Source organism: Mustela nivalis (genome assembly GCF_964662115.1).
Source record: "Mustela nivalis genome assembly, chromosome: 7".
In the NCBI taxonomy this organism is placed as follows: Eukaryota; Metazoa; Chordata; class Mammalia; order Carnivora; family Mustelidae; genus Mustela; species Mustela nivalis.
This window is the reverse complement of record NC_139026.1, coordinates 61,366,783-61,381,388: the sequence shown is the minus strand read 5'-3', so window position 1 is coordinate 61,381,388 and position 14,606 is coordinate 61,366,783.

Below are 14,606 nucleotides of genomic sequence, written 5' to 3'. Positions count from 1 at the left end.
CCATGAAAAATCCACTGAATTGGCATTAAACCAAGAGTTATTTGTGTTGAGTCTGAGAACGCAGCATACATTTGCCAAAATAGTTACATGATAATGCTAAATTCAATGGGGCATTTATCACATGAGTTTTAAAAAAGAAGAAAGGGCACAACCGTTTCCCTTAGTTTGCCCTGAGAAAATTCCTTTAAAAGGATCTGCTCATCAGATTCCACAATTTATTTCAAATCGGAATTGCAGAAATGAGTAAGTAACCCACTGAAATGCCTAGAAGCACTAAATGAAATTCCAGGGAGTGATTGAAAGTGTGGATCCAGATGGTGGTCAGACAATGTTTGGGAACTCTGCTGTCAGCCGAATTGTGAGTGATGACTGAACCCTGAGCGTTTGCACATTTAAATCAGATAAGCATACATAATGTTGGCTTCTTTCAAACTGTTTCAATGTGCCTTCCACCATTATTTATCTTTTTTCCCTTGTTTTAATTTCTGATATTTCCATTGCTAAGAAGATATTCAAAGAACATACATTCAATGGCTTTTTAAGCTATCTTTAAATCTGTGATGTATTCTGTCGGCAAACTTTGAAACCTGAGTGAATCAGACATATCACAAAAAATATGGCCAGTTATTTTGTGTGGGCTCCTCTTTGCTTCCTGTCTGCTCTACCACTTCTTTCTCTCTCTCTTGATCTCCTCTTTTTTTCCTCAGCACTCACTATCAAGACAGTACAAGGCCCTCTAAGATTGTACAGTTTAGTGGAAAAGAAAAAAACACAGATACATATAATTATTACAAAATTGTAATAAGAGCTATAAAATCTTACTTGGTACCAAGTAATAGCAGTGGAAGGATGGAAAAGACAAGGAGGCATGAATTTGCATCAGAAATGGTGGTCACATAAGGCTTCTTGGAGAAGGTAACTTTGGAAGACAGGCTGACTTCCAGAATCACAGCAAGCAAAGGAACCAACAGCTGCATGAGGCCCTAAGGAGAATGGGGCATAGGATGAGAGAGCTGCAGGGATGAAGTTTGAATTGTATCCTAAGTGCCGTGGAGAGTCACTGAAGGAGTGAAAAGTGGGGATTAACACAAGTAGATCTGATTTACAGTTCAAAAAAAAACCTCACCAGCTTGCGGGAGAGAGTGGATGGGAGAAAGGAGAGCCTGGAATTTAAGAAACGAAACCGAGGAACATAGTGGGAAAAGAAGAAAGAGGGAGAGAGAGTCCAACCATAAAACAGACTCTTCACTCTAGAGAGCAAACTGAGGGTTGCTGAAGAGAGGTGGGGGGGGGGGGCTACCTGGCAATGGGGACTGAGGGGGGCACTTGTCTTGATGAGCACCTGGTGTTGGTTGTAAGGGATGAATCAACTAAACTCTACACCTGAAACTAGTATTCCACTGCATGTTAACTGGAATTTAAATAAAAGCCTGAAACAAACAAACAAACAAACAAAATACAGATCCCCACCCCGCCGTCCAAAAAATAGGAATTAATTATCGTAGGCTAGGCAAGAGATACAAACCAGCCTGAACTAGGCGGCAACAGATACACCCTGCTCCATTTAAACCTCCGTGTATCTAATTCTGTTTTTAGCGAAACGGTCTTCTGTTTTTGTCCCTGTTTTTTGCTCACAGTTCTTTAACCATATGAAAAGATGTCAAGTATATGATAACCATCCTGTTTTCATTTATTTGCAACTGGACATTTTTCTGCCTCCCCCTGAAAATGTCATCTTTATAAGGAGTGTTTATGAGAAATTGAAAAGAATGGTAAAACGAGAGCCAACATTTATCTTCCATGAATTGAAAATAGTCAAATTATTTTGTATAGTGAGCGAATAATCATTTTTTAAATATTTTATTTATTTATTTGACAGAAATCACAAGTAGGCAGAGAGGCAGGCAGAGAGAGAGAGAGAGAGAAGCAGGCTCCCCACTGAGCAGAGAGCCCTATGCTGGGCTCCATCCCAGGACCCTGAGATCATGACCTGAGCTGAAGGCAGAGGCTTAACCCACTTAGCCACCCAGGTGCCCCTAATCATTTTAACTCATACAAAAATGTAATCTATTTATACCCTCTCATTTTTTTTTAATTTTTTTTTATTTGTTTATTTGACAGACAGAGATTACAAGTAGACAGAAAGGCAGGCAAAGAGAGAGAGAGAGAGGGAAGCAGGCTCCCTGCTGAGCAGAGAGCCTGATACGGGACTCGATCCCAGGACTCTGGGATCATGACCTGAGCCGAAGGCAGCGGCTTAACCCACTGAGCCACCCAGGCGCCCTATTTATACCCTCTCTTGTCTTGTGAACTAAATATCATTTTATATGAATAAGCAAAATGGCTCCAAATCGACAGGACAAACCTGATCTGAATTTAAAAGTTAAACTAGGACTTGAAGTTGTTTCCCAAATTTAAAGTTTAATAAGCACTATTCCACCTCTCTATCAGTGCAAATATCAATGCTGATGTGCCTAAGTAGTTTGGAGCATTATCATAAAGTTCACTATACTTTCCAATCAGTTAACGTAGGAAAATTAGCATACTTAGACATTTATAATTCTTCACTGAATTGATGGTTCTTTGGTGACGTTATTTATAAATGAAATTAATGCACACTGTATGAGACAGACTAAAATTTTTCATTTCAAAGTAAAGCCCCTTGCTAATTTATTTGTTGGTTTCAAAGAGTTTGGTCACACAGCTAGAATATTTCCTTATTATAAAATGAGTAAAACAGATTCTTTATCCTAACTCATCTCACAGAAAGGCCCAAATGATTCAATAATTCTTTAGTTGGCATTTGCTGCCTGCCCTGATTCTGATCACTGGTAAAACCTTCCTAGATAGATAGCAATTTACAATATGAATGAGTGGAAATGTCAGTAAGAAAGAAAAATATAGGTCAAGTAGCAATAACTACCTAATTTTTTCTGAGGAGAAGAAACTATTATTTTTTCTAAGATGAAACAAAATATTGTCTCTCATTATATTGAGTAGCAAAGGAAAGGGGCTGAAATCAATTTGGGCTAAAGGCCAATCAATACCACTCCCAGCACTCAACACAGGGCTCAAATCCATTTTATTAATCACCTCAGGGAGTAAATCCCTAATTCCAAATTAGGTCTCCACATCCCTTTCAGTTCTTCAGCTTCTCCTAGCTGATCTGGGTAGCTATTTACCTCAGACTCCATTTTTGTTTTCCTTCTCTTTTCATGTGGCCATTCCTGTGATAAATATTTGAACATCAGTGCATGCTTACATAACCTTAAGTGCCAAGCTTCTCAGAGGCAGTTGAGTCAGCCAAGCAGAACATATCATGGAGGGGGAGGAGGAAGTGCTACCATGGTGATTTACCCAGAGGACTCACCCTCCACGAATGTTGCATAAATTAAATTCCATTCATCATCCTGGTTGTCTTTGTCAAAGCTATCTCTCCCTCTGATAAACAGCAGCAGGGTGGTGTAGCACCAGAATACAAGGGAAAGCAGAAGAGGACAGGCAATATACATACTTCCACACAGCACGGGGAAAATCCTTTCCTGTGGCATTAGAGAAAGAGATGGTAATTGTGCCAGACAGACTTGCTCCAAAGTATGAGAAAACGTTTTACAGGACAGTAGATGAGGGATGGAATGCACATAGATGGTATTATTAAACAATGGCTCCTGAAATTGACATACTCAGTCCAAGTCTTTCCTCAGATATAACCATGTGATGATTCTACCCTGTGTCCCTCTTCTCATGCCCAGCACTCCACCTGTCTTACTTAGTCCTCCCGCTCTATTCTGTACAGTTTCTGTGTCCTGTGGCTCCCAAACACATGGTCAATAACAGTAATGCACAACTGCCATGACATCAGTCACCAGGTAGCCACCCATAAAAGGGGTCAGGTGACTAACTGTTGGCAAGAAATATTAGAACGTCCTTGCTGTTTGCCAACCAGGAGATACCTCTGTGCCACTGATTTCCTGGACTTTAGTATGGATTTATTTGTGTATCCTCAAACTGCGTCACTGGAAGCTATGGGCTCTGGATCTGTAAAATATTAGCATTCTTGCCAGAGAGACAATCAATAATGTGAGAAACTTCTGCTGCCTTACTTTAGAGGAACAATATCTTGCTGTTTAATCAACATTATTTCTGTTTCTCACTTACTGAATTTGTGGTATGAGTAAAGAGATTGAAAGTGGTAAAAATAACTCTAGATGAAATACCTAATTAGCATACCCCAACTTCTAAAAGGTTCTCTTTTCCTCACTAATTGGGCTTCATTAAATCATAATTTTGGATTAAAATTAATTATAACAGGTTTTGGTAATTAATTTTCTTATTTTTACCACTCAAAACAAACGGAAAACAAGAATAAAATCAAAAGGAAAATTCCCTTGTAAGTACCAATATTTCATAATAAAAATAAGATATTTTAAATAATAGAAGAAGTATTTAAGTCCCAATGTAGAGTAACCATAATTCAGCATCAGGGCTAAGAAATGTTCTCTCAGTGCAAAAAATTGCTGAGGGGAATGCTTGTATTTTGAGCCTCTACTATATGCTAGTCTCTAAGTCTAAAATATTGCCATCAAGAAGTTTGATAATTACAGACTTCTTTCTGAGAATACAAAAACAAAACCCCACCTCAAAACCAACATGTCTAATACAAAACCTAAGATCCTCTTTTCCAACCAATTCCTTTCCCTATATGCCATGTCAGTAGTGGTACCAACATCTATTCAGGTCCATAATCCATATAATTAAGGCATTTTTGTCATCTCCCTTGCCCTCAGTACACACATCCAACCACGCCAGCCCTGTTGATTTTATCTCCTAAATACATTTGCAATGGTTTCACCCCAGGCTGTGCTGCATATATCTCTTCCATAAATAGTGCAAAATAGTCTCCTCTTTTCCCTGAATCCCTTTCCTTTTCCAGTCTACAATCTAGTCTGCACAATAGAGTCATACCTTTTCTAAATACATATCTCATACCATCCTTAAAACCTTTACTCACTAGCATCTGGGGCTCTAAGGCAAGAGGACAAAGAAAACTGCTCAGAAGTCAGACTCCAGGGCGCCTGGGTGGCTCAGTGGGTTAAGTCTCTGCCTTTCGGCTCAGGTCATGATCTCAGGGTCCTGGGATCGAGCCCCTTATCGGGCTCTCTTCTTGGCAGGGAGCCTGCTTCCTCCTCTCTCTCTCTCTCTCTCTGCCTGCCTCTCTGCCTACTTGTGATCTCTCTTTGTCAAATAAATAAATGAATTCTTTAAAATAAATAAATAAATAAATAAATAAATAAATAAATAAGAAATCAGACTCCATAGGCAACAGCAATGTCAACCAAGATTTCACCTTCAGTAAATCTTCATACACATTCCACCCATGCTCCAGCCATGCCAAGTTTTTAACCTTTTCCAAAATATACTACAGCTTTTGTGATTCTTAGGTTCTAAATGAACTCTTTACACTTTACATGATAAACACATGCTTTTTCTTTAGGACTCTGTTTGACCCCTCCTGCCTCTTTTGGCCTTTTCTGGCTAGACCAAGGTTTGGTTACTTGATCCTTATGGTTAGGACTTTTAGGTTCTTAGATTAAGACTTGCTGTGTTCATGCTATTATTTTTTTTCTACAAAATATTTATTGTTCAAATATATGGCTAAAGTCACCACTGGACTATTCACTGCTATGGCTAAGGATTATTTATTCATTTTCTCAATTCTTTAACAGATATTTTTGAGTGCCTACTGCCACATGCCAACACATGGACTCTAGCACATGAAAGCCTTATAGCAGACACTAAATATATTTATCCTGACTGAGGCACGGGAGAACATTTTCTTGGTGTTGATGTTCTTTGTCTTGTTTAGGAGAAAAAAGAAAAGACCAATAGTGGAGTTTATTGTTGTTGTTGTTTGTTTTATCTTAAGTGTTCAGCACCATTCCTGACACATATTAAGTGCTATGTGTTTTTTGAGTAAATGAAGGAATCTCTGGAAAAACTTTCACATATTTCTGCTGAGCAAACTTCAATTTATGCTTCCTTCTTTGAAAAAGCATTTCTCAGTTTCACCAGAAAATTTTGTCAACCCCTCCTTCATGGTCCCAGAGCAAATGTGACTATCCTTACAAGAGTACGTGGCTGCATTTTAAAATCTTTTTGGAGCATCTGTTGTGTTTTGCTTTGCTTTGTTTCTCCAGCAAAGTATGGGCTCTTGACATTATATATCTTATTGATCCAGCATGATGAATAAATAAATGCATGACGAACTATAATAAAATACAATATTTAATACGTATAAGTAAAGTCCATAAATTCTGAATTGAAGGATGGAAAGTTAGGTTTTTGGGGAAAATGGTATTGGAGTTGAAAGATGAATAAAATAAAATTTCAGGATTATATGAGAGAAAGAAAGAAGAAAAGGTAGTGTCAGAGACGGCTGGTGTAGCATAGCAAGGCATGACTGTGTGGGTACAAGGGGGTGACAGGAGTGGCTGGACCACAGAAGAGTGGAGGATTTTGAAATGGTGCAGGGACAGTGCAAGAAAGAAGCTCGAAGGTAGGTTGTGAAAGGGATTTGCCATGGGTAGGATTTCAATTTTGTTTGGAAATACAGCCTTCTGCAAAACATCAGAATATGATTATGGCACAGAGTGGTCACTGGATTTGGTGAAAAGAAAAGTGGGAGTTTTTAGGAGACTGTTTTTGCCGGATAATGGAGGGGAGAAATCAAGAATGTAGGAGTTTCTGGGTTGCCCAGGTGGCTCAGTCAGTTGAGCATCCAACTCTTGCTTTCAGTTCAGGTCACGATCTCAGGGTCGTGAGATCGAGCCCCACATCAGGCTCTGTGCTCAGTGAGGAATCCGCTGGAGATCCTCTCTCCCCCTCTGTACCTTCCCCTGCTTGTGCTTGCTCTCTTGCTCTCTCTCTCTCTAAAATAAATAAATAAATCTTTTTAAAAAGAGTGTAGGAGTTTCACAATGAGTGGAAATAAAACAGGAGCAAAAACAAATAGATCATTATAAGAATTTTCATAATAAAAGAAAATAAGGGACCAGAATTCAAAGTGGATGAGAGAAGACTGAACATGTGACTATGACCAGGAAAAGAAGCTAATTAATGGAGGCAATGTCACAAAACAGATGAAAAAAAATCATACGAGTAGAAAGGTAAAACTTCAAAAGGAGGAAGGATATTTCTCCTTAGGGATCAAGTTTATAAAGGAGCCAGCATGCTTCATTTTTTCCCTTGCTTCCCTTGCCTTTTGCGTTGTTCCAAGGAAGATGTTGCTGTGGCAGAGGTCAAAGAGGTTGCTGCCTGTGTTCTCCTCAAGGATTTTGATGGATTCCTTTCGCACATTGAAGTCCTTCATCCATTTTGAGTCTATTTTTGTGTGTGGTGTAAGGAAACGGTCCAATTTCATTTTTCTGCATGTGGCTGTCCAATTTTCCCAGCACCATTTATTGAAGAGGCTGTCTTTTTTCCATTGGACATTCTTTCCTGCTTTGTCGAAGATTAGTTGACTGTAGAGTTGAGGGTCTATTTCTGGGCTCTCTATTCTGTTCCATTGATCTATGTGTCTGTTTTTGTGCCAGTACCATGCTGTCTTGATGATGACAGCTTTGTAATAGAGCTTGAAGTCCGGAATTGTGATGCCACCAACGTTGGCTTTCTTTTTCAATATCCCTTTGGCTATTCGAGCTCTTTTCTGGTTCCATATAAATTTTAGCATTATTTGTTCCATTTCTTTGAAAAAGATGGATGGTACTTTGATAGGAATTGCATTAAATGTGTAGATTGCTTTAGGTAGCATAGACATTTTCACAATATTTATTCTTCCGATCCAGGAGCATGGAACATTTTTCCATTTCTTTGTGTCTTCCTCAATTTCTTTCAAGAGTACTTTATAGTTTTCTGAGTATAGATTCTGTGTCTCTTTGGTTAGGTTTATTCCTAGGTATCTTATGGTTTTGGATGCAATTGTAAATGGGATTGACTCCTTAATTTCTCTTTCTTCTGTCTTGCTGTTGGTGTAGAGAAATGCAACTGATTTCTGTGCATTGATTTTATATCCTGACACTTTACTGAATTCCTGTATAAGTTCTAGCAGTTTTGGAGTGGAGTCTTTTGGGTTTTCCACATATAGTATCATATCATCTGCGAAGAGTGATAATTTGACTTCTTCTTTGCTGATTTGGATGCCTTTAATTTCCTTTTGTTGTCTGATTGCTGAGGCTAGGACCTCTAGTACTATGTTGAATAGCAGTGGTGATAATGGACATCCCTGCCGTGTTCCTGACCTTAGCGGAAAAGCTTTCAGTTTTTCTCCATTGAGATTGATATTTGCGGTGGGTTTTTCATAGATGGCTTTGATGATATTGAGGTATGTGCCCTCTATCCCTACACTTTGAAGAGTTTTGATCAGGAAGGGATGCTGTACTTTGTCAAATGCTTTTTCAGCATCTATTGAAAGTATCATATGGTTCTTGTTCTTTCTTTTATTGATGTGTTGTATCACATTGACTGATTTGCGGATGTTGAACCAACCTTGCAGCCCTGGAATAAATCCCACTTGGTCGTGGTGAATAATCTTTTTAATGTACTGTTGAATCCTATTGGCTAGTATTTTGTTGAGTATTTTCGCATCTGTGTTCATCAAGGATATCGGTCTATAGCTCTCTTTTTTGGTGGGATCCTTGTCTGGTTTTGGGATCAAGGTGATGCTGGCCTCATAAAATGAGTTTGGAAGATTTCCTTCCATTTCTATTTTTTGGAACAGTTTCAGGAGAATAGGAATTAGTTCTTCTTTAAATGTTTGGTAGAATTCCCCCGGGAAGCCGTCTGGCCCTGGGCTTTTGATTGTTTGGAGATTTTTAATGACTGTTTCAATCTCCTTACTGGTTATGGGTATGTTCAGGCTTTCTATTTCTTCCTGGTTCAGTTGTGGTAGTTTATATGTTTCTAGGAATGCATCCATTTCTTCCAGCTTGTCAAATTTATTGCCGTAGAGTTGCTCATAGTATGTTCTTATAATAGTTTGTATTTCTTTGGTGTTAGTTGTGATCTCTCCTCTTTCATTCATGATTTTATTTATTTGGGTCCTTTCTCTTTTCTTTTTGATAAGTCGGGCCAGGAGTTTATCAATTTTATTAATTCTTTCAAAGAACAAGCTCCTAGTTTCGTTGATTTGTTCTATTGGTTTTTTTTGGTTTCTATTTCATTGATTTCTGCTCTGATCTTTATGATTTCTCTTCTCCTGCTGGGTTTGGGTTTCTTTCTTGTTCTTTCTCCAGCTCCTTTAGGTGTAGGGTTAGGTTGTGTATCTGAGACCTATCTTGTTTCTTGAGAAAGGCTTGATTTCAAGTCAATATGCATTTCTTATTCCTTTAACGAACCAGAATGATGACTCCCCCACATAGATCATTTGGTATCTTAAAGTACTGTCACATATAAAAACCTTCATAAAATTTACAGCAAAACATTAAGATAATTGAAATTCTCTTTTTTTAAAAAAAGATATTTATTTATTTATTTAAGAGAGAGAGAGAGCACAAGCAGGGGGAGCTGCAGAAGGAGAGGGAGCCTGACGCAGGATTCGATCCCAGGATCCTGGGATCATGGCCTGAGCTGAAGGCAGTAGCTCAACCAAATGAGCTACCCCACGTCCCATAACTGAAATTTCTCTTAACACTATAACAAAATTTTTCAAAAAAATGTTTTTAAATCTTAGAAAACTGAATCAGTTACTTCACATAAACTGTTGAGTAACTGCTAGGTATACTAACATCTTAAACTAAAAGTCTCCTAACTTTTTATAACTGCATCATGATCATTGAGTCATTTTTCTTTCCAAAATACATTTATCACTCTTATGATCTATCATAAAAATCGTCTAAAATAGTATGCAGTGGGTTTTAATGACATACCAAGCTTAATTTTAATTACCTTTAGTTGTAGCTTTTCCTCATCTTAAATCATCCAACTTCTAATCTTAATTCCTTTTTTTGTTTATGGTTATAGATACATAGTGTATTAATGATCCATTTCATATGCTTTTTAAGGTGAGTTCAATCATTCTTTGGCAGGAGTCTTTTTTTAAAAACCTACATCATGCAAGAAAAATTAGGTTGACCTAATTGTTTTTTGGAGCATAGGCTCTTCACAGCCATATTTGCAATGTCTCCTTGAAAATGCTGGTGTTCTCCCTACTCTGCTTTCTAATGTTTTAAGGGAGATGCATTGGAGGGAGATGCATTGGAGGTGGTGGGGCGGAAATAAACCATTTAATGCTTTACAAGGTACTGGTCTTGTTAGTTTTCGGTTTGGGGTTTGTTTATTTTTCCCACGATGCCAGGCTTATCTCCTGTCTTGATTGATTAGAGCTTGATGATATAGCATAAGCTTGCAGCAATGCTAAAGGATTGCAGCTGCATCTCTTCGATAGCATTTCAGAAAGTATTCAATGACAATCGGCTTACCCTCCCACCGCCTTCCTCCCAGTACCTGTTGTCATTTGCAGGAGACAAGGTTGGTATCTCAAGAAATTCTGGAAGTCAGAATTTCTTTAGTGAACAACCTGATAATGACAGAGCCAACTGCTAAATAAAAATGTTGTCCTTGTTATTCTCATAAGAAGTTACTGCATCAAGTTTCCAACTAGCATTTAAATACAGTCTTTAAGGGGTGCCTGGGTGGCTCAATTGGTTAAGCTTCTGTCTTCAGCTGAGGTCATGACCCCAGAGTCCTCAGATGGAGTTCTGCTTGGGGGGGGGGGGGGACTTGGTCAGTGAGGAGGCTGCTTTTCCCTCTGCCTGCTGCTCCCCCTGCTTGCATGCTCTCTCTGACATATAAATAGACTCTTAAATAAGTAAGTAAGTAAATAAATAAATAAATAAATGCAGTCTTTAAGTAAAATAAAAGACTTCCCCTTTTATAAATTGTGATATCTAACTGCTAGTATAAAAGTAGTTTTAATTTAAACTGATTTATAGCATAGTTGAAAGATAATACATGCTAAGGCTCCAATAGAGTAGAAAAATATCTGAAGCAGTTCCAGAATTACTTCACTATGTGATATAATAAGGAATCCGGGTTAGAAAGTAAATCTCAGAAGCCACCAGGCATTGCCTCTAGTGGTTGCCTCAGTGCACACAGGTACAAGAAGAAATGCCCTTCCTGACACCTTACTTACTTCTGTGGAAGTAAGGGTGATATGAATGTTTGTCTATGTAAGGTACAGTACAAAAATGGCAACAGGGATACAAAATATCTGATGCAAGAAAGAAAAAGGAGTAAGACTGTCTTCTGTTGTGTTAGGACCTTAACATAGTACGCTCACCGTATGAATCAGTCATTCAATGACTTATCAGAAACAAGGCAGTCCTATTTATCCTCAGCTCTGTGGTGAGGATACAGACATCTCTGGATGGGTTACAGTCTTCTTCCTTCATGTAAGATGTGATGCAAATATTTTAGTGGTACTGCTGCTTGACAAAGATGATGTAATGGATTGTATGTCTTCATCTCTTCTTTTGTAATTATCTTTGTTGTTTGAGAGGGTGTTTTTTTCTTCTTTTTAAACCCAATTAGATGTGCAGTTTCAAAATGAAGAGTAAAAACATTTTTTTCCTCCTCTCAAATAATTAGCTCCCAAATAATGAGAACAGGAAACATAAAACTAGTTCCATCTTCAATGCAAAGGAGACATGAATAATAAAATCATTTATATAAAGACGGTTTAGCAAGGAAGAGTCCAACCTAAGTGACTATAAAAGGTGGAAACTGATGAAAAGCCAAGTGACTGTCCCTGCAGAACCTCAGAACAACAATTCAGGTGACAATCTGAATGTCTCAATAATGAGATACCATAGGAAGCAAGGAAAAGCAAATGGCACAAAGCAGGGTGATTTTTCCAAAATCTGTATAAGCAGCAGTTAGATCTGCAGGCAAACATGTAAAATTTCTAGAAGAAAAGCAAGAGACCAAAGGTTTGCTCTGTGGATAATCCAACAACTAGAGCCTATGCTCCAGCAGAGAAGGGTCTGTAGGATAGGCCATACTACAAATGGGTAATTAAGTCTGCATACCCAACCACTGGATCACTCCCCCAGCCCTCCCTACCTGGCTCCAGAATGGCAACAGTTAGGTTGATGCCTCCAGGCAGGAGAATGCAATGTCCTTTCCCAAAGAAAACAAAGAGATAAAGACCTACAGGTCCTAACACTTGGGATCCTCTAATGACTTACCTAACTAGCCAACTGACCAGTATACAAGCCTACTCCACCCCAGAAATCATCCACTAAGCTTTTTAGTGCCTCATGCAAATTAACAGACAGCCTGGGATTACTGAATATTTGAGGGAAAAATTCAACATAAAATATAGTGAAGAAAATGAACAAACAGGAATTAAAGTAGCTAGGAGGAAACTGATAATGAAGGTAACAATGCAGGTAATAATAATCATGACATTGTCTAAGAAATAAAAGAAGTTATTAGGTCAGTGAAATAGGAGATGAGCATGATTTTCAAGAGGAAAATTGTGAAAAAGAGCTCTTTAAGTTTTAAAGTAGGATTTTTGCAATAGAAAAAAAATCAAAGATTTAACTAATAATGTTCTGAAAATATAAAGTAAAGCAAAAAAAAGGCAATCAGATGTAATAGAAGAGAAAATATAATAATGAGGATTATTCTAGGAGATATTTAATACAACTTACAGAATCACTCAGAAGAACAGTAAATTGTTGCTGAGGAGGAATTATCAAAAAATAATACAATAGGGGGTGACTTGTATTAATTTATGACTGTTAAACTTGCTTTGCAAAAGAGAAGGGCTAGCCCAACCTATACCATCAAATAACTTTCAACAAGAACACCAAACTAACACAATGGGAAAAAGAAAGTTGCCATATGCAAAAACTATTTCAAGAAGGGCTCATAGACACAAATGTAGAATCTAAAACTAAGACACTCTGGAAGAAATATAAGAGAACATCTCTCAACCTTGAGATAGGCAAAGATTTCTTATATAAGATTGAGAAAACGCTAACTATAAGACAAAAAAATTGCTAAATCTTAGTTATCAAAATTGAAAACTTGTTTTAATAAAAAAAAACTCTACTAAGAAAATAGTTATCATGGGATCATTTCATAATGTATAAAAATATTGAATCATTATAATATATACCTGAAACTAATAGGATATCATATGTCAACTCGACTTCAGTAAAAACAAACAACAACAAAAACATGACCTAAATAGAGAGCTATATTACTGGATAAAAGTATTCAATATGTTCAAGATATCAGTTATTCTCAAACTGATCTGTAGATCCAATAACAAAAAAAAAAAAAAAAATCTTCATGAAACCTGAAAAAAAAGAAAAAGAAAAGAAATAATCAAGCCACAGATTGGGAAAAACTTTCACAACTCAAATGACAAATGATTTGAATTCAAAATGCATAAACAACTTCCAAGATTCATAACACAATGGTAGATAACCCAATTTAAAAATAGGCAAAGGGCATCTCATAAAAGAAGGTACACGAATGTCCAATAAGCACATAAAACAGTGTCCAACACTAAAAGTCATCAGGGAGATGTAAATTAAAACCACAATGACAAATGACAAGCCACTATTCACCCATTAAAATGGCTAAAAGGAGAAAGAAGGAATACAAATATGGACAAGGATGTGGAGCAACTAGTACTCTCATATACTGCTAGTGGAAGTTTAAATGGTACAATCACACATTCACTCTCTGACACATCAATTCTGCTCATAGATATTTATTCAAGAGAAATGAAAACATATGTCCTTGGAAAGTCTTGTATAAAGAATGTTTATAGCAGTTTTAGTCATAATAGCCCCAAACTGGAAACAGTTCAGTATCCATCAGCAGGAGAACAGATAAACAAACTGTGGTATTTATTCTATGGTATATTTCTCAACAATAAAACAATAAATCTCTCAACAATAAAAAAAAGAACATGGGATGAATCGCCAAAACCTTATGCTAAGGAAAAGGAGTGAGACTCAAAAGAATGTGTGTTTATGATTCCACTGACATAAAGTACTAGATGAGGTCAAACTAACGACTTAGTGACTGTTTGGTGTGTGTAGGGGGGAGGCAAGTACACCTTCTGGGGTGATAGAAATGATCTATATATGTTGATAAGGGTGTGAATTACAAGGATGTGTTCATTTTTTCAATATTGGTTGAATTGTACCATTAAAATGTGTGCATTCACTCAATGTAGATGATGTCTTAATAAACATGTAAACAAAATGGAAGGCCTAGGATTCTATGTTAGACTTATAAGACACTTTTCCTAATAATCACATAACTGGGTAACATTAGTATATAGTGTAAATGACATATGATAAAAGCTCAGCTGAAGTAGATTTTAATATCTCCCATGAGAAGCTCTAGTTCAGTGGTGTCTCCATTGCTTATGAGGAATTCTGTTGTAGATGGAAGTTGACCTGGAAATACTCCCATCAAAAAGGCACATATATTACAAACTTCCCTAAATTAATTTGCTTGTTTACAGCCATTAGGGTTTTGCGGGGGATACATACCCTATTTAAAGATTTCCAAAGGTCAGAGGT